The sequence below is a fragment of the Triticum dicoccoides genome, chromosome 1A (assembly GCF_002162155.2).
Source record: "Triticum dicoccoides isolate Atlit2015 ecotype Zavitan chromosome 1A, WEW_v2.0, whole genome shotgun sequence".
In the NCBI taxonomy this organism is placed as follows: Eukaryota; Viridiplantae; Streptophyta; class Magnoliopsida; order Poales; family Poaceae; genus Triticum; species Triticum dicoccoides.
Genome location: NC_041380.1, coordinates 511,437,508 through 511,462,866, shown reverse-complemented (window position 1 = coordinate 511,462,866; position 25,359 = coordinate 511,437,508). Strand labels below are relative to the sequence as shown.

The 25,359-nt window shown below is 44.5% G+C and overlaps 1 long non-coding RNA gene across 13 annotated transcripts in view; it reads left to right on the top strand.

Moving 5' to 3' along the window:
• Window positions 1-20,958, top strand: part of LOC119284105 — a 29,472-nt gene extending 8,514 nt beyond the window's left edge. For 2 of the 13 annotated variants that reach the window (XR_005139085.1, XR_005139073.1), the window contains 5 exons: window positions 16,920-16,975; window positions 17,067-18,002; window positions 18,793-19,396; window positions 19,490-19,717; window positions 20,379-20,958. This is a non-coding gene — a long non-coding RNA (uncharacterized LOC119284105). Of the gene's footprint in view, window positions 1-16,919; window positions 16,976-17,066; window positions 18,003-18,575; window positions 18,640-18,792; window positions 19,397-19,489; window positions 19,718-20,378 lie in introns of all 13 variants that reach the window. The other 11 variants (XR_005139082.1, XR_005139084.1, XR_005139080.1 and 8 more) reach the window with 11 other exon arrangements.
• Window positions 20,959-25,359: the final 4,401 nt, after the last annotated feature.

Below are 25,359 nucleotides of genomic sequence, written 5' to 3'. Positions count from 1 at the left end.
ATTGCGGACCCACCAAGTGATGGGACGAACACGAGGAGGAAGAGCAACAATATCCCATGTGCCGATTTGCTCAAGAGCAACAATATCCCCTGCCATCGCAAGGTGCCATTTGGTATGAACAACATCACGATAAGAAGTCGGCTCAAGAACATCAGCACCAACGCTTGGAAGACCAAGGTGGTCAACAGGCGGAAGTGGATGAGGAAGCGAGTCATAAGTAGGTGGAGAGGGGAAGTGGCACATCATTAGATGCATTCACAACACGCGGACGATGTATATAAAAGTGAGGAAAAGATGGAAGAATACGAGTAGGGGTCATCGGGATAAACTTAGGTGATGGAGACGAGGAATCCACAACTAATGAAGGTGTACAGTCCTGTGATAAGCGAGGTGAGGAAATCATAGGAGATGATGGCATTGGATCTGCAATAATTGGAGAAGCAGGAGCAGTACAACGAATGGATAAGGGATCAACTGGAGTGATAGGAGTGTTAGGATTTAAAAAAAGAAGATATCCTCCACTAAAAGGTCGAGAAAGATGGCCGCGAATAGAAGGGATGAGACTCATCAAAAGTCATATCTCAAGAAATAGGCATCCAACGACTAACATGATGCCAGCAATGATATCCCTTATGCTCATCGTTGTATCCTAACGAACTGAGCAGTCAGTTTGGTGCATTCACATGGGGCAAGGACATACCAAATACAACCAAACAATTGAAGCGCTGAATAATCAGGAAACGATCAAATAGACGCTCGAAAGGAGCGCCACCTTGCAGAGCAATGGATTGCTGAAGGGTGATGAGATAGATGGAAGTGGTGACAGACTCGACCCAAAAGTGCAGTGAAAGAGAGGCAGTAACCATCAATGGACAAGCTGTCTCAAGAAGGTGACGATGCTTGTGCTCAGCCACGCCATGCGGAACATGAGCACCAGGATAAGGGAACCGAAGTCTGCTCATGAAGGATTCCATGCAACAACTTGGAGATATAATTCTCCACCAGAGTCACAGAACACACGAATAGGCAGCAAAAGGCTTTACCCAACTACGAGAAGAAATAAAGTATATCCAGGTGTGTCGAGAGAAGTCACTAGCGATGACCTCCTTTCGAGGCAAAGGAAGATGGACACTATCTCGCTATGAGTATAAGGTAACTGGACCTGTTTACTGTTTACGAAGCCGGCAACCTTGACACTTTAGAGGCATCGTCGGAGATGGATGCAAGAAGGCCACGTCGAACCAAGGATGAAAGATCACAAGGGACCCAAGGGGATGATGCCATTGCTGAAAATAGCTGGTAGACAAGGCAATAGATTGGTGGCGATGTCGGCAGAGGGACTTGATCCAGCATCCGTGCCTGTGCACTCTCTGTACCCTGCCGATTTGGCTTGGTGTTCTTCTCCTGCTTGCGGGTTGTATGCCACGTGCTTGATTAAGCACCCCTGGTTCTCCTACTGTGCGCCCTTGGCCTCGACTTTAGGTAGCGCCTGTCCTCGACTCGTCTCGTGCATAATCCAGGTACGCGTCGACTGTCCGAGCTCCTGCTCACCATTGGTGGTGCTCGAGCGTGCGGTTATGGTGTCACACATAAAGGGAACACGGGATGTGGGATTGAGACAGTGCTTGTAGCAACCCGCAGCAAGGCAAAGGATGCCCATCCAGACTAGTAGGGAGCGGAGGTGGTCACAAAGGTGGACGTTGACTCCATAGGAGTCTCAACAGTGCACTCATCAGTAAGAGTAGCACGAGTAAGAAGATCCTGGACATACTTCTCTTCAAAAATAAAGAAGTCATTAGAGGTAGAAGAAACCTCAATCTCAAGGAAGTACCAAAGAGGACTAAGATTGGACATAAGAAATTCATTATGACGAGCCTTCACCATAGGAGTCTCAACAGTGCACTCATCAGTAAGAGTAGCACGAGTAAGAAGATCTTGGACATACTTCTCTTCGAAAATAAAGAAGTCATTAGAGGTAGAAGAAACCTCAATCTCAAGGAAGTACCAAAGAGGACTAAGATTGGACATAAGAAATTCATTATGACGAGCCTTCACCAAGGCAATGTACTTAAGAGTCGTTGCCGGTGATGATCGACATGTAGAAGTGTTCCACCACGAGTTGAATGGTGGACTGAAAGTGTAGGATAATGAGCACTCGTCAAAAATAAGCCGCAATCACCACCGGGACGAAGCGCTCAAACCAAGCACGAGGGGTTTGCTTAGGGCCATATAGACATCGACGAAGACGACAAACCATGCCATTAGGAAGAGAACCTAGGTGGTGGCTACTTGTAGGCATTCTTGACATCAAGCTGAGAGACAGACTAGCGGCGAGTACAAGCCACATTGAGGAAGTGTGCAAAGAGTGGTCACATGGGCCATATATATAGGAGTAAATGTCTCTTCGTAGTCATGACCAAGTTCTCACCACTAAACGAGCTTTGTAACGCTCAAGAGTATCATTGTAGACCCACTTACAAGTGATGAGACGAGCATGGGGAGGAAGGGAAATGAGATTTCATGGGTCGATGTGGGCAAGAGCATCAATCTTCGATGCCATCACATCCAGCCATTTGGGATGAACAACCTCACGGCAAGAAGTCGTCTCGGGAAGAGCTGCGCAGTAACCATAGCGGTCAATAGGCAGAAGCGGGCGAGCTCGAAAGCCATAACTAGGCTAAGCTGGAGGCGGTGCGTTGGCAACAAAGTGAGTCATAACATTCCCACAAGTGATGGGACGAACACGAGGAGGAAGAGAAACAATATCCCATGTGTCGATGCGCTCAAGAGCAACAATCTCCTCTGCCATCATAGAAACTAGGAAGCCACAATGTGATAGAAGGTGTAGAATCATGTGATAAGCGAGGTGAGGAAATCATAGGAGATGATGGCCACTGGATCTACAATAATCAGAGAAGCACGAGCAGTACGACGACTGGATAAGGGAGTGATAGGAGTGTTGGATTTAAAAAAAGAGAGATTTCCTCCGTTGAAAAGGTCAAGGAAGATGGATGCGGGTAGAAGGGAGGAGACTCTACAAAAGTCATATCCTAAGAAATAGGCATTCGACGACCAACATCATCCCAACAACGATATCCCTTATGCTCATCGTTGTATCCTAAGAAGACATTCCGAGCTCCTGCTCACCTTTAGTGGTGCTCGAGCGTGTGGTTATGGTGTCGCACAACAAGGGAACACGGGATGTGGGATTGAGACAGTGCTCATAGCAACCCACAACAAGGCAAAGGATTCCCATCCAGACTTGCAGGGAGCGGAGGTGGTCACAAATGTGGACGTTGGCTCCATAGGAGTCTCAACAATGCGCTCATCAGTAAGAGCAACATGAGCAAGCAGATTTTGGATATACTTATCCAGGAAATACGAAACAATCTCAAGGAAGTAGTGAAGAGGACCAAGATCAGACATATGAATTCAATATGACGAGCCTTCACAAAGCTAATGTACTCAAGAGTCGTCGCTGGTGATGATTGACATGTAAAAGAAATGTTCGGCCACGAGTTGAATGGTGGACTAAAAGTGCAGTATCATGAGCACTCACCAAAAACCAACCGCAATCACCACTGAGACAAATCGCTCAAACCAGGCACCGAAGGGGTGTGTGTGTGTGGGGGGGGGGGTGCTTAGGGCCATATAGACAGCGATGAAGACGACAAACCATGCCATCAAGAAGAGAACCCAGGTGGTGGCTACATGTAGGCATTCTTGACATCAAGTTGAGAGACACTAGCGGCGAATATAGGCCACATTGAGAAGTGTCCTAAGAGTGGTCGTGTGGGCCATATATATAGGAGCAAATGTCTCATCCTAGTCATGACCATGTTCTACCACTAAACGAACTTTGTAACGCTCATGAGTATCATCAGTCTTAACCTTGTAAACCCACTTACAAGTGTTGAGATGAGCACAAGGAGGAAGGGAAATGAGATTCAACGTGTTGATGCGGGCAAGAGCATGAATCTTCGATGCCATCACATTGAGCCATTTGGGATGAACAACCTCACGATAAGAAGTCATCTCAGGAAGAGCTGCACAGTAACCACAACGATCAATAGGCAGAAGCGGGTGAGCTCAAAAGTCATAAGTAGGCTGAGCTGGAGGCGATGCATGGACAACAAAAGAAGATATAATAGTCGAGGGATATGGCTCATCAAAAGAATCCACACCATGTGGACTACGAGCGCAGTAAAGTCGAGGAACATGAGCAAAAGAAGGAACTAAGAGTGCCATTACTATCTACTGGGAGGGAAGTACCATTGACAATAAGAAAATGAACAGGAGAATATGGAGGTGGAATGGAGGACAAATTGGAAGAATCGTAAGTCCTATGACCAAGGATACATGGAGGTGTATCTGATATTGTAAAAAAAAAAATAGTCTCTTGGTACCATTAGAGTAAGTAGCAAAACCTTGAAAACTTGTCGATGGAGAACCAAAAGAAGCAGCTACCAGACACTAACGTCGTGTAATCTCTAGCATAGTCAGGGGCTCAATTGAAGAGGTCGACGAAGAAGTATCATGAGATGAAGAGCCTGACTCGGTTTTCCAGAAGCAGTTGGGGATTGGGGATCGTTCCAACCGGTTTTTTTGTTTCATCTTTTATCTGTTTTTATCTATCTTTTGTTTTCTTCGTGTTCGTTTTTCCTTTTTAATTTTGTTGAACCTTTTTCAAATTTGTGAACAATTTTTTATTCATGAACTTATTTAAAATTCTAATTTTTGAATTGCTAAAAAATGATTTCCTGAATGTTGTTCAAATTCATTATTTTTGATTTTTCAAACTTCCTACGCATTTATGAAGATTTTTGAGCATGTGAACATTTTTTGAATACGTGAATGATTTTGGAATTTGGGAACAATTTTTGAATTCATTAACAATTTTGGAGTTCGTAGATGTCTTGAATTGGTAAACATTTTTTGAACACATGAACTTTCTGGAATTTGTGAAATTGTTTTAGAATCCATGTACATTTTTTAATTTGACGTGAACATTTTATGAATTCACGATATTCTTCAACATGTGAACAATTTTTCGTATTCATGTACATATTTTTTGATTCACGAACCTGTTTTGAATACGTGGACATTTTCCAATATGTGATCAATTTTTGAATGCGTGAACATTTTTGGCATTGACAATTTTTTTTGGAGTTCGTGAACAATTTTTGAATTTGTGAACTATGTTTTGAACACCTAAACATTTTTGAGTTTATGAACTTTTTTAATTCACAAACATATATTTTAAATTTGTGAACATTTATTTAATTCGCAAACATATTTTTTGAATTTGTGAACATTCTCTAAAGAAATATAAAAGCGTTTAGATCACTGTGTGATGTATAAAGAATTATGGTCAATGTTATGTTAAGTGTTTGGGTCAAATTATTATTAGAAAGCAGGGCTTGAAGTTTGCCAAAAAAAAGAAGATATCATTTGGGCTTGATAGGGTATGGCTATGTCCCACTCGGTCCTGTTTGCGTGGCCCACTATGGAGAAGAATACACCAGCCATTTTGGTAGCGGGCCTATAACTCATCTCAACAATTCAGTTTAGACCTAATTCTCCTAATACGCTAGTCATCATCTCATTTCCTGTATTTCTCTTAGTCTCACTCTCAACCACTTCATGATCCGAAAGAGGCAAAACGCTCAAACCAAGCGCGAGGGCCTTGCTTAAAGCCATAGAGAGCGACGAAGTCAACAAAGCATGTCGTCAGGAGCAGAATACCTAGGTGGTGGCTGCATGTGTAAACCTCCTCAAGCCGCTCACCATTAAGAAATACATTCTTAACATCAAGCCGAGACAGACCTATGGCGAAAAGAGGCCACAAAAGAAGTGTGCGAGAAGTGGTCATATGGTTTGTAGGAGGACATAGCAAACATAACCAGATAATTGAAATGCCGAATAATCAGGAAACAATCAAATAGACGCTTGAAAGGAGTGCCACCCTGCAGAGCAGTGGATTGCTGAAGGTTGATGAGATAGATGGAAGTGCCCAAAAGTGCGGCGGAAGAGAGGTAGTGACTATCAGCGGAAGAGTCGTCTCAAGAAGGTGATGATGCTTGCACTCAGCCACGCCATTCTGAGCATGAGCACCAGGACAAGAGAACCGAGGAAGATTCCCCTGCTCAGCAAGGACTACACGTAACAAACTTGCAGATGCATTGTCCGGCAGTGTCAGCATAGAACACACGAATAGGGGTAAAGAACTGAGTGTGAACCATGGCACAAAATTCTTATATCTAGATAAAACCTCACTACGGGAAGAAATAAAGTATATCAATGTCCAAGAGAAATCATCTATATATATTCTCCAACAGAGTCAGCATAGAACACATGAATAGGCGTAGAGAACTGAGTGTGAACCATGGCAACAAAACACTTATATATAGATAAGACCACTGTGGGAAGAAATCAGGGCCGGGCCGGCGAAATCAGAGTCCCTGTGCGAAACTCTAAAATAAGCCCTACCTCATCCTCACTATAGAAAATTAAAAGAGTCGTAGTGTATATATCATCATGTCTTACATAGCAAGGAATACATTCAAGAATCATACCTATTTGAAGCTTGGTTGCATAGTCTTTACTTGAATAACATTATTCTTTTAGTGTTCTTTGAAATGAAATATTCAATTATATCCTCGTAATCAATGTTCTCCAACACTTCCCTCTCAAGTGCTATTGTTGCCAAATCAGTAAGCCTTTGTTATGTCATTGTAGTACGCATATAGGAATTCAATAGCTTCATTTTGAAAAGCTTCTTTCCGCTGATGCAACAGTCACAGGAATGGTTAATAGAACTTTGTATGCAATACTTGCATTGGGAAAACAATCATGTCACTTTTAAAACTTTAGATTTTCAACTAGCCCCATATCATCCTTTGTAACGAAATCTTTACAGTCCATTGGCATCAATGTCAAATTTGCCATCTTTTTTAAGGGCATCCTCAAGATTATCGCAAGAAGATTTCAAACTCTCATTATCCAATGATTTGGAAGTAAATAAGAAACCAAAATATTTTTGGTAACCCTCATATTGTTCAAATCTGCTTGTAAGTGACATAATTGCTTGATCAACAATGGTTGTAAAATCATCGATTCTAAATTATTTCTCTGCAGATTGTCTTGCAACATTTGTGTCATCTGGGTTCTCATCAAAATATCTCTTTCTTTTCATTTCTCGTCTTTTACTAAATGTTGTACCAATATCCATATCAAGTGCATTTTTTCGGCTATCTCCAATGCTTCTAAAAAGCCACTTCCTCTATACCTCTCGAAAAAAGTAATCAACCCTTTCACTTTCTCAATAGTAACGTATAAGCATATCCTTTGCTTGCAAGTGTTTGCTTACTAAATTAACAACATATAATACCTCATACCAAATGACTATTGCCACTATAAATTCATACTCCCTAGGTTCATTTGCCAAACCTTTTGCCTCGCTTCTCGTTTCTATATCATTATCAGTTTCGGATACCTAAAATGAAAAGAAAGAAAATATATGTTATAGTTGGAGATAGCCAAAGTTATTAGATAATAATCAATAGAAAAATATTGGGTACCTGAAGTAGAGCCTCCCGAATGTCTGCACATTGAAATCTGATAGCTTTAACATTGTCTACACGACTCTCCCAACGTGTAGCTAATACTAACTTGAGCGTCACTCCTATCTGTGTTATCTTTTAGAATCTTCCGTTTCTTAGTAAAATTGCGAAAGTTATATAAATGTGTTGGATGATATCACAAAGTGTTAAATTAAGGCTATGGCAGCCACAGGTAGAATAGATAGCTCTAGGATTTACATTCAGAAGTCTTCTTTGGACACCATGATGTTTTCCTTCATATCTGACCCATTATCATAAGCTTGTCCTCTCACATTATCTATATCAAGATCAAGAAGCTTAAGTTCATTCTCTAGCACTTCGAAGTCCTTGCCCAGTTGTATCATTTACATCTAAAAATCCTAGAAAGGATACTTCTACACAAACATGACTTGAAGATGAATCCACATACCTAACAATTAAAGACATGTTCTTGGTGGCTTGCAGTAGGGTACAATCAAGAATGACCGAGAAATATTTTGCCTCTTTATTTTCTTAACAACCTCAAACTTAATAGCTGAAGCAAGCAAGTGTATCAACTCATTCTGAATCTTATGATCGAGATAATGAGCATGACTTTCTTCATTTGTAATACGGCGTACATGCTCTTGAATAACCGTGTTAAATTCAGCTCACATCTCTACCGGACCCAAGAAATTCCCATTGCTATCTTCATATAGTTTGTTGTTACTACCACGAAAGGCTAGATTATGCTTGGCAAGAAATTTAATAATCAAACAATTCTGAACAAAACTTTTCTCCGATGCTCCTTTTCATCCTCAAGTTGTCCTTGAGCATCTTTATCAATAGTTTGATGCTTCTGCAATCTACTACCTTACGGTTTATAAGGCTTGCGCGTATCCCTAGATCCATTATTTGGCCAACATAAGATGAATTGTATAGTCAAAAAATTATACCACTAGAAAGTATACGATTTGAAGTTTCTAATGATATATTTTTATGATATATGACTTGTAGTACATTGGTCCATTTGTCATAGAGATACGCGCAAGCCTTAAAAACCGGAAAGGAGGTAGTAGTACGCAGCTCATACCAAGTGGTCGTATTCAAAACATGATCTGCACTTGTCTCATGCTCTTTAAGTCTACTGCCAACATGTATCCAATCATCACACCCCTCGTTTGCCAACTGAGCTTGCCTATGCCCTTTTGTAAATAGTTTACAACCAAAGCAAAATACTCTATTGAGGTCCTTAGAATAGACAGGCCAATCTCTATCGCAATGCTCCCCTTTTGACAGAATTCTAGTATAGAATAGTGCAAAAAACCTTCTAGAATATCTATCCTTAGGACCTTTTTGAAATTGTGAGTCTCTTTTAGGGCCCTTTCAATCTGCTTAGGATTAAGAGAACCCCAGTTTCTTGGATCAAATATATCAACATGAAATGAACAACCGACATCCGCAACAGGTGAAGTATTTGAGTTAACATCAATACTAGTTGTCCCGATGTCATCACCATTATTATCCATATCAGTGTTTGTGTTACCTCTTCATCAACCTCATCATTAGTTTCTTTCTCTGCTTGTTCATCTCTATCAGGGTCAACATTATTTTCAACTGTGAGGCCTTGATCCTGTGATTGATTATTAGAGGACACATGTGGTTCTTTTGCAACAAAGTTATCCATAGCTCCTTTCTGTAACTTCTCTGTTTTTTGTTTTCTCAAACGCTTTTGGTAACATGATTCATGTTTTCTATTCTGAGAAGACATGACTTGGACCTTGAGACATGTATAGAAAAGATGAAAATAACAAAACTAACAAGCTATTGGCATAAATTAAAATTGCTAGATGGAATGCGATCTGTAGAACTCACAGATCGATGGCCGACAGCTGATAGAAGCGTCACGTGCTGAATTGGATGGGGATGGACCGATGGAGGATAGCTAAGAGACTAGCGTCATACTGGAAAAAGAGGAGAGACGAACAGACAAGAGATGAGGGCAGGAAGCGGCGCCAGGGAGGACTCGTCCACTCGACCTAGTTTCCTCGATGGCTCGATGCCTTGATCGCTCGACGCCTAGGTTCCATGCGAGACTCTGCGGCCTAGACGGCTGGACGTGCTAGCGCTAGTGGGCGGCTTACAGGCCCATGCTGGGTTCCGAGTAGCAGACTTGCTGGTTGCTGCTTGCTATGGGCTGCCTTGTGCTAGGAATTTCAGGGCCCCTGGAAATTGGGGGCCTGTTCCGTCGCACGGGCTGCACGCCCATGGGCCCAAGCCTGGAAGAAATAAAGTATATATCCATGTGTGTTAACAGAAATCATCTATAAAGATAATATAGCGATGACCTCCTTCCAAGCCAAAGGGAGATGGACCCCAGACATCAGACTGAACAAGGTTGACAGGACGATTGCTTGTGCTCCCGCTCGTCGATGGTGGCGCCCGAGTGTGCGGTGAGGGGGTTGCCCAACAGGGGAACACAAGATGTGGCATCGAGGCAGTGCACATAGCAACCCACAACCAGGCAACAGATGCTCAGCCGGACTGGTAGGGAGCGGAGATGGATACAAAGGTGAACGTCGAGCTTCATAGGAGTCTTAATAGTGTGCTCATCAGTAAGAACAGCGCGAGCAAGAAGATGCCGGATATACTACTCTTGGGAAATAAAGAAGCCATTAAAGGTAGAAGAAACCTCAATCTCAAGAAAGTAGCGAAGAGGATCAAGATCAGACATAAGAAACTCACTATGCCCAACAGGGGAACAAAAGATGTGGCATCGAGGCAGTGCACATAGCAACCCACAACCTGGCAACTGATGCTCAGTCGGACTGGTAGGGAGCGGAGGTGAATACAAAGGTGAACGTCGAGCTTCATAGGAGTCTTAATAGTGTGCTCATCAGTAAGGGCAGCGCGAGCAAGAAGATGCTGATATACTTCTCTTGGGAAATAAAGAAGCCATTAAAGGTAGTAGAAACCTCAGTCTCAAGAAAGTAGCAAAGATGACCAAGATCAGACATAAGAAACTCACTATGACGAGCCTTCACAAAGGCAATGTACTTAGAATCATCGTCGGTGATGATCGGCATATAGTAGAAGAGTTTTCCCACGAGTTGAAAGGTAGACAAAAAGTGCACGATCATGAGCACTCGCTAAAAAACCGGCCGCAATCACTATAGAGAGGAAACGCTCAGACCAGACACGAGGGGTTTGCTTAAGGCCATAAGAGAGCGATGAAGACGACAAACCATGTCATCAGAAAGAGAATACCCAACATGTGGCCACATAGACCTCCTCATGCAACTCAACACTAAGAAAGGCATTCTTGACACCAACCTGAGAGACAGACCAACGGTGAACAGAAGCCACAACGAAAAGTGTGCGAAGAGTGGTCATGTGGGCCATAGGAGCAAATTTCTCATCGTAGTGATGACCATGTTCCCATCACTAGACGAGCTTTGTAATGCTCAAGAGAATCATGAGTATTAACCTTGTAGACCCACTTACAAGTGATGAGACGAGCACGAGGAGCAAGAGCATCAATCTCCGATGCCATCACATGCTGCCATTCGGGATGAGCAACAACGCCACAATAAGTCGTCTCGAGAAGAGCGGTGCTAGAATAACCATAGCGGTCAATAGGCGGAAGCTGGCGAGCTCGGAAGCCATAAGTAGGCTAAGCTGGAGGCGGTGCGTTGCCAACATAAGAAGACAGTAGTCGAGGGAGATCGCTCATTAGAAGAATTCACAACACCCGGACGAACCAGTATAGTAAGAAGATGAGGGGAAATCAATGGGGAAGCCTCAGGTAATAAACGAGGTGGGGAAGCCGCAGGTGATGATGGCGTGGGGTCTACAATGGTAGTATGGGAAGACATGGTAGGATGAGCGGACGAGGGCAACTCTTGAGTGATAGGTGTATTGGAAAAAGTGAGGAAATAAATATCCTCAATGGGGAAGGTCAAAGGAGAGGATGGACGTGGACATAAAGGACGAGACTCATCAAAAGTTACGTCCCGAGAAATGTGCATCCGACGGTTGATAGGATCCCAACACTGATAGCCCTTGCTCATCAATGTAACCTAAGAAGACACGTTCAACGGACTGGGTAGTTAGTTTGGTGCATTCACGAGGGGGGGGGGGAGAAGAATGTAGCAAATGCAACCAAACAAATGAAATGTTGAGTAGTCAGGAGAATGACCAAAAAGACACTCGAGAAGAATGTCTGCCTGTAGAGCAGAGGAAGGATTAATGTTGATGAGATAGATAGAAGTAGAAACTACCTCAACCCAAAAGTGAGGTGGAAGAGAGGCGACGATCATCAACGCAAGAACCGCCTGAAGAAGGTGACGCTGGTTGCGCTCAGCAACACCATTCTGAGCATGAGCACCAGGACAAGAGAACTAAGGAAGTGTGCCTTGCTCAAAGGAATCCACCCAGCAAATGAGAGATATACCTAAGGATCCCGAAGTCGCTGAGTTCCACATGGAGCACACCTTGCTCCAGGCCACCATGCATTGCCTGTCACTGATCATGTTGGTCCCACTCTAAAGGAAAATGCGAATGTAATTCTCGATCGCGGCAAGTAACCACGGAGGTAGTTGCATGGCAATGGCTTGATAAACTAGGATGGAGAGAAGCACTAATTTGACAAGCATGAGCCAACCTCCCATGTTTAGTAGATTCTCAATCCAAGTGGGGATGCAGTTGAGAACTTTGTCTAGAAGAGGCTACAGGTGGACCGTGTGAATCTTGCACGACAAGGGGAGGCTGAGGTAGATGCATGGGAGCGCTAGGAAAACACACTCTAAGCTTAGCATAATCACTTAAATCTCGGCAATGCTGCAACAGATTGGTGCAAACACTTGTAAAAGTTGGTGCATAAGCTTCGTGCCACCAAGATAGGTTGCCGCATGTCGAAGATAGGACGATGACCATGCCGGCATTATACACTGCCATGAGGTGCTTGACGCCATGCCAGCACGATGGCTCTAACATGACAACGCTCTTCGCATGGACCAACAAGGCTTTAAGCACTTCCAGCACAAAGAAGAAACAACAAAGACAAAAGGGGGTCACCTTGCCACAGGCCATGACGGTGATGAATATGCCTTCCGGGCACCATGTTGAGGGTGTCTATGGCAGAATCATTCCGACCAACTCGATGAATTTGCTGCCAGTGCCTGCGTGCTGTGAGACCATAGGAGGAAGGGCCATGAGACTGAATTGAATGCCTTCGCAGTGTCAACCTTGAGCATGATGGTTGCGATGCGTCTAGCGTGCAAGCCCTTAGTGGTGAGCATGAAGGAGCTCTAGTTTTCCTTGATCAGTTCCGGGAGCCGAGGCACGGCATGGAGAGCAAGCAGCTTGGAGAAAAGCCTGCCAAAGGTATTATGCGGCAAACGGATCAGGTGGAAGTGCGTGACATTGTTTGAGTTTTTCTTCCCTGGCAACAAGACGATGTGGGCATTGTTGGGCTCGACGAGGCAACCCGGTATAAGCAAATAGAGCTGCTGGACGACTATGACAAGCTCATCTTTAATGATCTGCAAAGGGAGTTGGTAAAACAACTCTACCAGGGATGGCGCAACCCATGATGGACAAGTAGTCTGCCAGCGTCTACTCCTTATCCTCATGGGTCAAGGCGACAATACTGTCACGGGTAATGGCAACCATGTGATTTGTGCAGTGGCAATGGCACACATGGATGTAGAAGTAGCACGTGTTTGCGTCTCCCTCGGCTAGCTAGTGGACACGGAGGGCTGGCGGGCGATGATGCAATTGAGGGAGGCCAAACCAAACAACTCAAGCTTCAACTCTTTACGCACATTAAGCTCCTTTTGGGACAGCTGTCAAGACTCCTGCACCGCGTTTAGCTGGAAAATGATTTTCTAGGCCATGAGTTGTTGTAGCTTGATGCTGCCAATATGCCGGTCGCTCCACGGCTGCAATGTGTTGTCCGTATGCTTCAGCAGGACACCCAAACGCTAGAGTGGGCGAAGGTGCGACGACACATGCTAGGCATCGGCAACCACCTGTCGGAAGCCATCAAAATTCGGCCAAAGATTCTTGAAGTGGGACTGGTGAGCCCTAGGCGTCAAAGCGTGGTGTACAGGCTGAATCTAATGCCATGGAGGATTCTGTGCAGAAAAAGAACTAGGACGTCATTATCCCCAATTCGTCAAACAAAACAAGTGGTCTGGCTGCAACAACATTGGTGACTGTTGCTCGTTGCTTCAACTGTAGCGCCGCCCGATGAGGTTGATCTCACGAAGCCCAAGGTCATCAAGGAAACGGTAAAATCTGCCCATCTATCTTTTTTCTAGGTCAGCGTTATTCTTACCCCCCTGGCCCGCTAGATCAAGTTGAAGTCACCAGTAGCGCCGCCCGATGAGGTTGATCTCACGAAGCCCAAGGTCATCAAGGAAACGGTAAAATCTGCCCATCTATCTTTTTTCTAGGTCAGCGTTATTCTTACCCCCCTGGCCCGCTAGATCAAGTTGAAGTCACCAGTGACGACCCAAGGACCAGGTTGTGAGGAGCGGAACTGATAGCTCTTGGAGGAAAGCAAAGCGATCTGCATCAGGGAAAGGACCACATACGATCGACAATCACCAAGGGGGTGCATGAGACGAACACAGAGAGTAAAGGTTCAAGTCGGTGCATTAAGGCCTCACACGTTTCAAGAAGACCACGCCGAACTAAGGATGAGAGATGAGAGTAACACAAGTGACCCAGGAGATGATCCCACTGCTGAAAAGAGCTGGTAGACAAGGCAACCGAGGTGGGGAGACTGGCGGTGGAGGCAACGGAGGGAAAGTGAAACCAGTGAAGCTCCCAGAGGTCCTGGGAGTTACGACATCGGGGGTTAGCACCAAGGAGAGCGCCAGTGTGACGGTCTGAAACATAGCATGAGTCAAAGTCGAGAATTACCTGACAACCAGAGTCAACAATTTAAGGGGTAGCCCGGTGCACGTAGCTCTCGCTTGCGCAGGGTCCAGGGAAGGGTCCGACCGCTTTGGGTCTATAGTACGCAGCCTTTCCCTACATTTCTGCAAGAGGCTGTTTTTGACCACCAGAAATGAGCTGCATGGTATGTCGAGGAACATGAAAAGACGAAGTGCTAAGAAGTCTTTGGCCATTAACCAGGAGGGAGATACCTGTTAGGAAATATGCAACTTGTATTTCTAGGTGGCCATATGCCATTATATGCAAAAAAACCTTTATAGAACAGGGAAAATACAAAAGGGTACACGGCTAAATATATAACTCTTAACTCCCCCTCCCTCAAACTCATGGTGGGTCAATAGCACTGAGCTTGGAGAGATAGAGATAGAAGTTGTGTTGTGCTCTAGTTTGGACCTTCCTAAAGAAATCCGCCAACTGTAACTCGGAAAGCACATATTGAGGAGCAATAATGTGAATCCTGCACACCAGCACGCACAAAAAAAGCATCAACACCAATATGCTTGGTGAGGTCATTCTTCATAGGGTCACGCGCAACGTTATGAGCACCTGTATTGTCAGACAAGAGCAGAGTAGGTGTAGTGACAGAAACACCAAACTTCTGAAGTAACCACCGTAACCAAGTCACCACTGTCGTCAAAAGAGGCAAAGCTCATGACTCAGCCTCTGCACTCAAACGTGGAACTGTAGTCTTCTTTGTCTTCGAGGCAGTGAGAACCACAAGAAAAACACAGTAAGCAAAAAGTGAACGACGATCCCAGGGATCACTAGCCCACGTAGCATTTTAATAGGCTTGAAGTTGTAATGAACTGGAGCAGGGAAAGAACATATGGTGAGAAATCGTGCCACGGAGATATCAGAGAACACGAAGGAGGTGACTATAGTGAATCAATGTGGGCGTAGAGACAAACTGACTCAAAATACGGACGGGATAGGAGATATCTGGACGAGTAACATCTAGATAAACAAGACGATGATAACGCGTTGGATTAGACAAGGGTCACCATTAGTAGCACAAAGGGGAACATTGAGCTCCATGGTAGTCTCAACAGTGCACTCATCAGTAAGAGCAGCACGAGCAAGAAGATTCTGGATATATTTTTCTTGGGAAATAAAAAAGCCATCGTAGGTAGAAGAGACCCTATCCCAAGAAAGTAGGGAAGAGATCCAAGATCAGACAAAAAAACTGCTCACTAAGACGTGCCTTCACAAAGGCAATATACTCAGGGTTGTCGCCATTGATGATCATGTCGTCAATGTATAGAAAAGAAGAAGAGTCGGACCACGATCAGAAAAATATATCCAGAAGAAGAGTCTGACCACAATCAGAAAAATATATCCATCGGAGGTAGAAGAGACCTCTATCCCAAGAAAGTAGCAAAGAGGGCCAAGATCAGACATAATAAACTGCTCACTAAGACGTGCCTTCACAAAGGCAATATACTCAGGGTCGTCGCCATTCATGATCATGTCATCAACATTCTAACCTATAATGAGGCTGGCCAACTCGGCCTCCCAGTGCTCCCCCAGATTGAAGCTTTGTTTGCCGTTCGATGGAGCTGCTTTTGGTCAACTGGTTTGTCTTGGCCGCCAGATTTGTTCTGCCAGTTTTCACCGCGCGGTTAATTTTCACTATCCATGACTGGTGGGCTCGTTCTTCCTCCCTATTGTCTGGGTGAGCCATTCGTGGGTGCGAGCGAACCTGTCCTCATACGCCGTGCGTCATGCGGCTCGTCGTGGTCATCTCCGCTGTTGCATGCAAACCCCATATGAACTCTAGCCTCCAATCATAGTCACCACATCCGTCCCTCCTCCCCCACCCCTCGTCCGCCGCCGTCCATCCCCACCTCCTATCCTGGCTCCTCTTGTACCTCGTTTTCCTCGCTTCCCCATTGCTCGCCCCCTTGCCCGGATCGGACACATGTCGTCTCCGTGGGAGACCAGGGCGACAGGGTCTTCATGGCGGGGGTGGAGGAGTACGGACGGTCATTAGGCTAGCGGCGGAGGGATGAAGCAGTGAAGCCCGAGTTCTAGGTGGTGCACGCATCGCGGGGTGGAGGAGAGGTCAGCGTGGGGCACAAGGAGCAGCAGGTGCGGAACAGTGGGGCTTTATCTCCTCTTGTCCAGCACAGGCTGCTGAACAAGATGAAGGGAAGCCAGGGCGCCTCAAATGGCGGCTGCTCCTCTCCAGCTTGGACCAGAACCCCGGCAACCGCGTAAATGCCGAGAAACGAGCAGAGCAAATGGCGCAGCCGCCTCCTCCCCTCGCTTGCTTCCTTCTCTTGGAGCCCCTGTTCCAGTTCTCTCTCTCTCTCTCTCTCTCTCTGGATTTGCTTATGAATTAACTCTTGTGTTCTTGATTGGGTTTTGGTTCAGATAGAAGAGATCCATGCTTACAAACTTTTGGGATAACCGAGTTTGTCAATGCCAAGGTATATGCTTGGTTTCTCCACTTCCATCCCATGATTTGCAATTTCCCCATATGATGCATTGATACCATTCCATTGTGTGATTCTTCTGCAGAAAATAATCATCGGGTTTTCAAGTGTAGGCATCGTGTGAAAGCCCAATTAGTGTTCCTGGTTCATGAATTTAAGAACACATTCTCATCTCCCTGCTGTCTATGTTCCATTGTTTTAGATTTAAAAGTGCTTTAGATGATTCTTGATGCCCTGTCCAACCTTTCCATTTCAGGCATCATTTCTAAGTTGTATGGCATCCACGAATTTCCTGATAGTTTGTTCTGCACCAGGCTGCCTCATGTAGGATTTTGGCGCTCATGATCTACCTTGATTAGCTGACCTGCTCCCAGGCCTACTTCCCCTCCCCTCTGACCTCTCTCCCTCTATGTATGATGTTTGATATGTGTTTTGGTTCAAATTTGACATGACTATTTGATTGATGCTTGGTTTAGAATGGAACAAGTTCTATAATTGGTAGAAGAGTCCTATGTCATACTTTGTATTTTTTGTCAGGATGGATGCTTCATAACAGGTGTATGGAAGCACAAAAGTAGACTCATATAAACTGCAGTTGCAGTATCAGCAATAAGCAAGGGAAGTATCACATGTTTCTATCAAAACTGTGTATAAATTTAAGAGCTTAGCAAGAGAATAGCATCTCTGTTCCCGGAGAAAAAAAATTAAGAGCTTAGCAAGAGAATAGCATCTCTGTATAAATTTTAGAGCTTAGTTTTTTGCATATGCATGTAACAGCAACTCTTTTGTGTTCTGGTCTTAAATATCTTATTCATGATACAGTAATCTGCACCAAGCTTACTATGTTGAATTTCGGTAAGGGCAATCCCTTTGTTTATGCATCTTCTTTAACAAAAGAACGATATTTGGGTTATCATCTGAGATGTGCTTGATTAATGTCTTTCAGGCAATGTATGATGCCATTTGCGACCTTCTTCTTGAGCAAGCTGAAACAGGAGTAACTCCATTAATCATTATGTAGGTATGTTAATAATCATTATGTCACATTGTAATTCCATCACAAGAATCATCTCTCCTATTTCATCCTCTGAATTTCTGTACTGCTGGTGCTTACATATATGTATATTTCACTTCTGCTTGAGTCTCTCTTGTCTGATCCGGTATTGATGATCTATGTGGCCGAAAAAAAAATACATTGCCTGTGAATTTGTCTAGATGCATCATGATATCCAGCTGTGTTGTTATGGCTTCAAATTATGTCTACAGAGTGTTATTGATGGTTATTTTGCATGTTGGGTTATATTAGCAATGTGCCTTGAAATTATTTTCCCTCCTCGTCTTGGTGTCTTGTGTTGGTATGGCCCAAAAATATGTATTAAGAATTTATGATTGCCATTTGCATGTTGGGTCATATTAGTGATGTGGTTTATTTATTCATGGTTCAGATTGTTTGTTTGGTCTTTTAATTTACACATTTGTCCGTAATTTTTTATATGTATATATACAGTCGTCTTGGAATGGGATATGATTCCTTTTGGTATTTCAGTTTACATGTTCATCCTAGGAATCTTGATATCTGGTTGTGCTGGTACAGTTTTGTAATTTTTCGCCTGGAATCCATCTGTCGAGTCTGCCTTTTCTTTGTTCTGTTCATCAAGGTTTGCTCCCTTCTTTTAATGCATTAGCTTTGTTTTAATTGTACTCTTGTGATGCTTGTTGGTTAAGTGATGATTTTACATTTTGGATTAGGCCGACGTGTTGTGTTCTATTTTGCGTCGTGCTGCTTATATTTTGTGGTTGCCTGTGGACAGGATGTGTGCACTTGTTTCCATTGTACCTATTTTGGAAGCTGTGGTAGCGCAATAGGCTTTACCAGCGCTTGCATACTTGCGTGAGGTCGCAGAACATAATAGTCTGGCGCATCCTGCTATGTACATAACAGTGTGATACAACACCTATAGAAATTGCTGCAGACTATTGAAGAAGAGAGCCTGTGGAGATTGGACGCGGAGTATGTGAACTCGAGTGCACAGGAGTTCGTTATCTGTCCCGTTCGGTACTGCGCTGTGATTCGGTGCATTGAATGCTCGCAACAGGCCCGTGGTCGACCAGGAATTTGGAAATTGAGATATACGTAGAGGTGCAGACCTGACTGGTGGGCAATAGCTCTGACGGACGTTGGGCCGCCGTCGACTGATCGGAGGAGAGCCATGGCTCGGGACGTCGGTGCCGTCCCGATCCATGGTTCAGAATTGTTAGTATCGACAGTGATCGAGTAAATGCAGGGATGGGTAGATGCAAGCAACTGTCTCCTACCTTACGAGACTAGATCTTTCTTCTCTTGAGGTCGGTGATCCGGAGGAGGCGAGTGCGGCTGCCGGAGAAGATGGACTTCTTGATGCAACCGATTAACAGGTGAGAAAATCTGTTATATGTTGCATGTTCGGTTATTCAGTATGAAGATCTAATCAATTCTACACTGGGGGCGTGGGGCGGGAGCGATTGCAGTAGTGTTTTGCTGTAGGAGGTGAACAACAGTGACAAACCCATGGAGCCCCTCTGGTACCCAGTGATGGCGCAGCTTCGCGGCCAGATCTGTGAGACGGAAGTGACGGCGCAGCCCCTGGTCGAGATCGACCCCAAGCCTCAGAGCAAATCCATAGAGCACATCGACCCCAAGCCTCAGAGCAAATCCATAGAGCAGATCGACCCCAAGAGTCCAGGATGGACGCGTAGGTAAAGATCTTTTTGCTGGTACTGATATTTTCTGCTGGTTAAAGTGCTGCAAAATTCAGTCTCAAAAGTGACTGCTGCTGGCATTCAGTGATTTTCCTGTAATAAACTGTTTCAGCACTATCGATGATTTGACGTACAGGCGACGTGTGTCCACATAGACTATGTTAATTGATTTTGCTGGGAACAGATCTTAAAAGTTAAACATTGAATTTTCTTTTGTTCAAGTCAGTTTGCATTGTCTCATTCAGAAAGTAGATGATGACACACCATAGTGTGCATTGCCAGTTTGGTGCAAATGAAGAGTCAGGATTGGGGCTGCCGAACCAGGCTGAGCGCCATGCCCCGAATAGGATTTCAGCAATGGAGAAATCAATCCCGGGTTTGCCGAAAATCCTGTTGACAATGTCATTGTGCCAAAATTAGGAATGAGCTTTGACGCACTGGGGAAGCTTATGATTTTTACAATATGTATTCGTGGGAGAAAGGGTTTTGGCATCAGGTACAGAAAGAGCAGGCTTAACGTGAGAGGACAAGATGCATGCAATAGATATTCTGTGGGTGTGCGTTATGTTCAAATTCTAGAATAATTTCCAGCACGTACTACTAGCTAAGTGTGCTCATGGGTGGTGACTGAATTTTGGCCTGTTTGATTTTTCGACAGGGGAAGCATATAGTGGAGAACACAAGATCCTGTCGTGGCGAATGCCCTGCTCTCATAAGACTTTTGTGTTCGAAAGACAACGGGTGGTACATAGCCGAGCATAGGGAGGAGCACAACCATTCACTGTCTCCCACTTTTGGGCAGACAATACACTGGCCTTCACACAAGCATATTGATGTATACGGCGGGTATTTGGTGAAATAGCTACGGTAGAACAACTGAACCTTGCCAAGGTGTACAACATTATTGGGAGTTTCTTCGGGAGGATGGAGAACGTGCCTCTCACAAAGAGCCTTGTGGAATATATGCGGTAAAATTAGCCGTGAACAAGCCGAATATGATGTTAGAAAAACAATGGAGGTGTTTCAGGAACTTGGTTCAAAAGATCAATCATTCACATATCAGGTTCAAGTTGACAAAGAGGGGAGGATCAACAATTTGATGTGGGCTAATGGGAACAGTAGACTCCAGTACACTTCTTTGTAGATGTTGTCACCTTTGATACAATGTACATACCAACCTGTATGACATGCTGTTTGGTCTATTTGTTGGAGTGAACAATCATTTTCAGAGCATAATACTTGCGTGCTAGTTTGGGATGAGAAAGTCTAGGCATTCGAGTGGGTTTTCTTAGAATTCATTAGGATGATGAGCTGGGGCGCACCCCAGACAATTCTTACAGGTTAGTTATTCTGAGAACATGCTAATCATTTAAAACACTTTGAGAGAGATAATTCCTTCTGATTGGGACAAAAATTAAATTCCATTCCTTCAAGTGCAGACCAAAACCGTGCAATGGAAGTAGCAATAAAAATTTGTCATGCTAGACACGACACATCGTTGGTGCAAAGTGGCACGTCCTAAAGAAGGCAAAGGAGTCCCTAGGTTAGTTGTATAGTAAGAAGAGCGACTTCCAGGCAGAGCTCCACAAGGTTGTGAATCCCATGCTGACCATAGATGAGTTTGAAGAAGCGTGGAAGTTTCTCATGGAGAAGTACAACCTCAAAAACCACCCATACATGATGCAATACACACTCACTCCAGAGAAAGCCGAATAATATCCGTTGTAGTATTGCCATTGCGAACGTTAACAAACTCATAGTCGAAATCCAAGCTAAAACTATGGTGGGTCGTTCATTGGCCAGCGGAGTTCTCAGCATAACATCAAGAGAGGTGACGGAGTCACATTACAAAGTATAAAGCAACGTATAGCAACAAGGCCATGTAACCAGCAAGAAGCTAAAGCGCTATGTGGCAACACATATATTGGCATAATCTTGAATACTATGAAATATTGATTCCATATAAACAACGCCCAAAGCAAGGACCACCGAGTCTATTGTATCAAACACCATGGGGTTGAGCTACTCCATAACTTTTTTTAGAACAGTTCTAAGAAGTGTCAAACTTTTTATTCAACCATCATCATCATTTCTTTTCTTCTTGTAAAAGTAGAGATTGTGACAATGTCTTTCACAAGATCACAAGATTGTTTCCAAGCTAAGCAAAAAGTTTAACAAAGTGCAAAAAAAATATTAACTTGGGAATATGGGGCCTAACTTGAGCAAGTGATTCCCTTAAACAAATACAGAGCAATCATACTTAAGTAGGCATATCAAACAATGAGACACATGATTGCATAGTATTTATCAGATGGATCATTGCACAAGATTCTACACAAGCAAAAATAACTTCCCCAAGCTTGGAACTTTGCAAGAACTAGTCTCAAGAAAATTATGAAAAGAGAAAGTGCGTTTATTAAAGAAGAGTATGGAAAGTGGCTACCTCCCCAAGCTTACATGTAAGCAAGGTTAATAAAAATTTATTACCATTGAGGTGCAAATAACCTCTCCTTTAATGGGCATGAACCTACGCTTCATCAAACGTTTATGATGTTGTCCGATGGAACTGGGCACTTGTAGTTGAAGATTTTGTCGAATCGAAGCGACCGAATGGCTTGTGAGGTTTTTCACACGATTGGCAGCATACCCTACATGTCACCACACTAGGTCCAAACCTCTGCAAAAATAAACACACAAGATAAAAGGAATAGACGGATCGGTACACGAACATAGTTCGTATACCCGACCGGGAAAAAGAAATAAAATAAAATATGAAGAACTACAAAGTTTATTGTTTGGGATGCTTCAAGGGTGAATAATATGCATTAAAGTGTAAACGGATGGTTAAAATATAAACCACCTCGGCTTGAAGAAATAAATAAATTGGATATTTTCTTGCCTTGGTACGAGGGAACGTACAACCACTCATGGCCGTACGATCCATCGTCTTTTACTTCATTTTGGCACACGGCGTTGACACTGCTACCTCTTGAGCATGCGTTGGTTTTCCATTAAAGAGGAAAGGGTGATGTAGCAAAGTAGCGTAAGTATTTCCCTCAGTTTTTGAGAACCAAGGTATCAATCCAGTAAGAGACAACGCACAAGTCAGCTAATACCTGCACAAACAATTAAGAACCTCACAACCAACGTGATAAGGGGTTGTCAATTCCTTCACTGTCACTCGCAAAAGTGAGATCTGATAAAGATAGTAAAGTAAATATTTTTGGTATTTTTGTTGTATAGATTGGAAAGTAAAAATTGCAAATAGTAAACGAGATGTGATGTAAATAAAAGAGATGCAATATAATAAGAGACCCGGGGGCCATAGGTTTCACTAGTGGCTTCTTTCAAGATAGCATGTCTTATGGTGGGTGAACAAATTACTGCCGAGCAATTGATAGAAAAACGCATAGTTATGAAGATATCTAAGGCAATGATCATGAATATAGGCATCACGTCTGTGTCAAGTAGATCGAAACGATTCTGCATCTACTACTATTACTTCACACATCGACCACTATCCAGCATGCATCTAAAGTATTAAGTTCATAAGAACAGAGTAACGCTTTAAGCAAGATGACATGATGTAGAGGGATAAACTCAAACAATATGATATAAGCCCCATCTTTTTATCCTCGAAGGCAACAATACAATACATGCCTTGCTGCCCCTACTGTCATTGGGAAAGGACACCGCAAGATTGAACCCAAAGCTAAGCACTTCTCCCATTGCAAGAAAGATCAATCTAGTAGGCCAAACTAAATCGATAATTCGAAGAGACTTGCAAAGATATCAAATCATGCATATAAGAATTCAGAGAAGAACCAAATAATATTTATAGATAATCAAGTTCATAAATCCACAATTCATCGGATCTCGGCAAACACACCACAAAAGAGTATTACATTGAATAGATCTCCAAGAACATCGAGGAGAACTCTGTATTGAAGATCAAAAAGAGAGAAGAAGCCATCTAGCTAATAACTATGGACCTGAAGGTCTGTGGTAAACTACTCACGCTTCATCGGAGAGGCTATGTTGTTGATGTAGAAGCCCTCCGTGATCGATTCCCCCTCCAGCAGTGTCGGATCACGGGTTCTGGCAAAACCCTCAAGGTTCGAACACTGGGGTGCGCGCGAAGATCTCCCCCCTACCGATCCACGTCCTAACTCAGCTAAGATCTTACGAACCAACTTGACGAACTCGCAACACAAAGGACACAAGATTTATACTCGTTCGGGCCACCGTTGTGGTGTAATGTCCTACTCCAATGTGGTGTGGTGGATTGCCTCTTGGGCCGAGGATGAATAGTACAAGGGAAAGAACAACCTTCTGAGGAGAGGTGTTCTTGTGCTTGGTGGATGTGGTTGTGAGGATGAACTAGTTCTAGTCTAAGATGAGGTCGCCCCTAGCTATGGTGGTGGCTAGTCCTATTTATAGTGGCCTTGGTCCTCTTCCCAAATATTGAGCGGGAAGGGATCCCACAACGGCCAATTTGAAGGGGGACAACTAGTACAAGCTATCCTGACAAAAGCAGTCTTCGCCTGCCAAAGGCTCTGGTGGTGACGCCATCTTGGGCTCCACAGTGACCTCCGTCTTGCCGTCCTTCTGGTCTTGGTCTTGTTGCACCGATATGGAAACCTTTGCTTGATGCCTCGGTACTCCGCGTTTGTGCCTGCTTCCTTAGCACCGAAGAGGAAACAAGGACACTGTGCGCGTCGGCGCCCACCTGGCGCCCGCCTGTCTTTGGTCTTCATGGCTCACGTCACTAGAACATCGCGAGGTTTGCCTGGCCTTGAACTCTCCGCCCCTCGCGAGCCAGCCTGGTGAGGCCGCTCCTGAGGAGGTCTTGTGTCGTCCGCCTCGTGAGGCTTGGCCCCTGCGAGGGTCTTGAGTGCTTGCTGGTTAAGATGGGACGTACGGGCCCGCTCGCAGAGCCACGCCGTGGGCCGCAGGCAGGCAAGTCTGGGGACCCCCGTTCCCAGAACGCCGACAGTAGCCCCCGGGCCCAAGGCGCGCTCGGGCTTGGCTTCGAGGCGAAGCCAAAGGCCAAGCGCAGAGCGCCGCGGGCCCCAATAGCCTGCGACCTTGGTTGACGCGTGGCGGTTGATTGTATGTGGGCGTCTCCGCTTCCCCATGCTGCCTTGATACCCGCCTGGCTAGATGGCCACCGCGGTCTACACGGTTATTCTTCCATCGCCTGCGCCATTCTTCTCCAATTCCTCTGCTTCCCCCGGACTCTGCTCCCCTTTCCAATCTGACCTGAGCTCTGCCCACTCCATCGCCATGGCACCAAAGCAAGCAGATAAGGGGAAGAGACCTCTATCCTTCACCGCTCCGCCCCCGGCCGTTGAGCCCGCCGTTGGTAGGTCGCTGGTGCTCAACCGAGAGGCCATGGACAAGGTGTGCCCCATGCTTGCCTCCAGCTTCAACGAGTGGGGGGAGACGGCGGAATGGCCTGCGTCTCGAGCTCGCGTCGATGCTACATCTTGAGCACTGCGTTGGATTTCCCCGAAGAGGAATGGATGATGCAACAAAGTAGCATAAGTATTTCCCTCAGTTTTTGAGAACCAAGGTATCAATCCAGTAGGAGGCTACACGTGAGTCCCTCATACCTGCACAAAGCAAATAACTCCTAG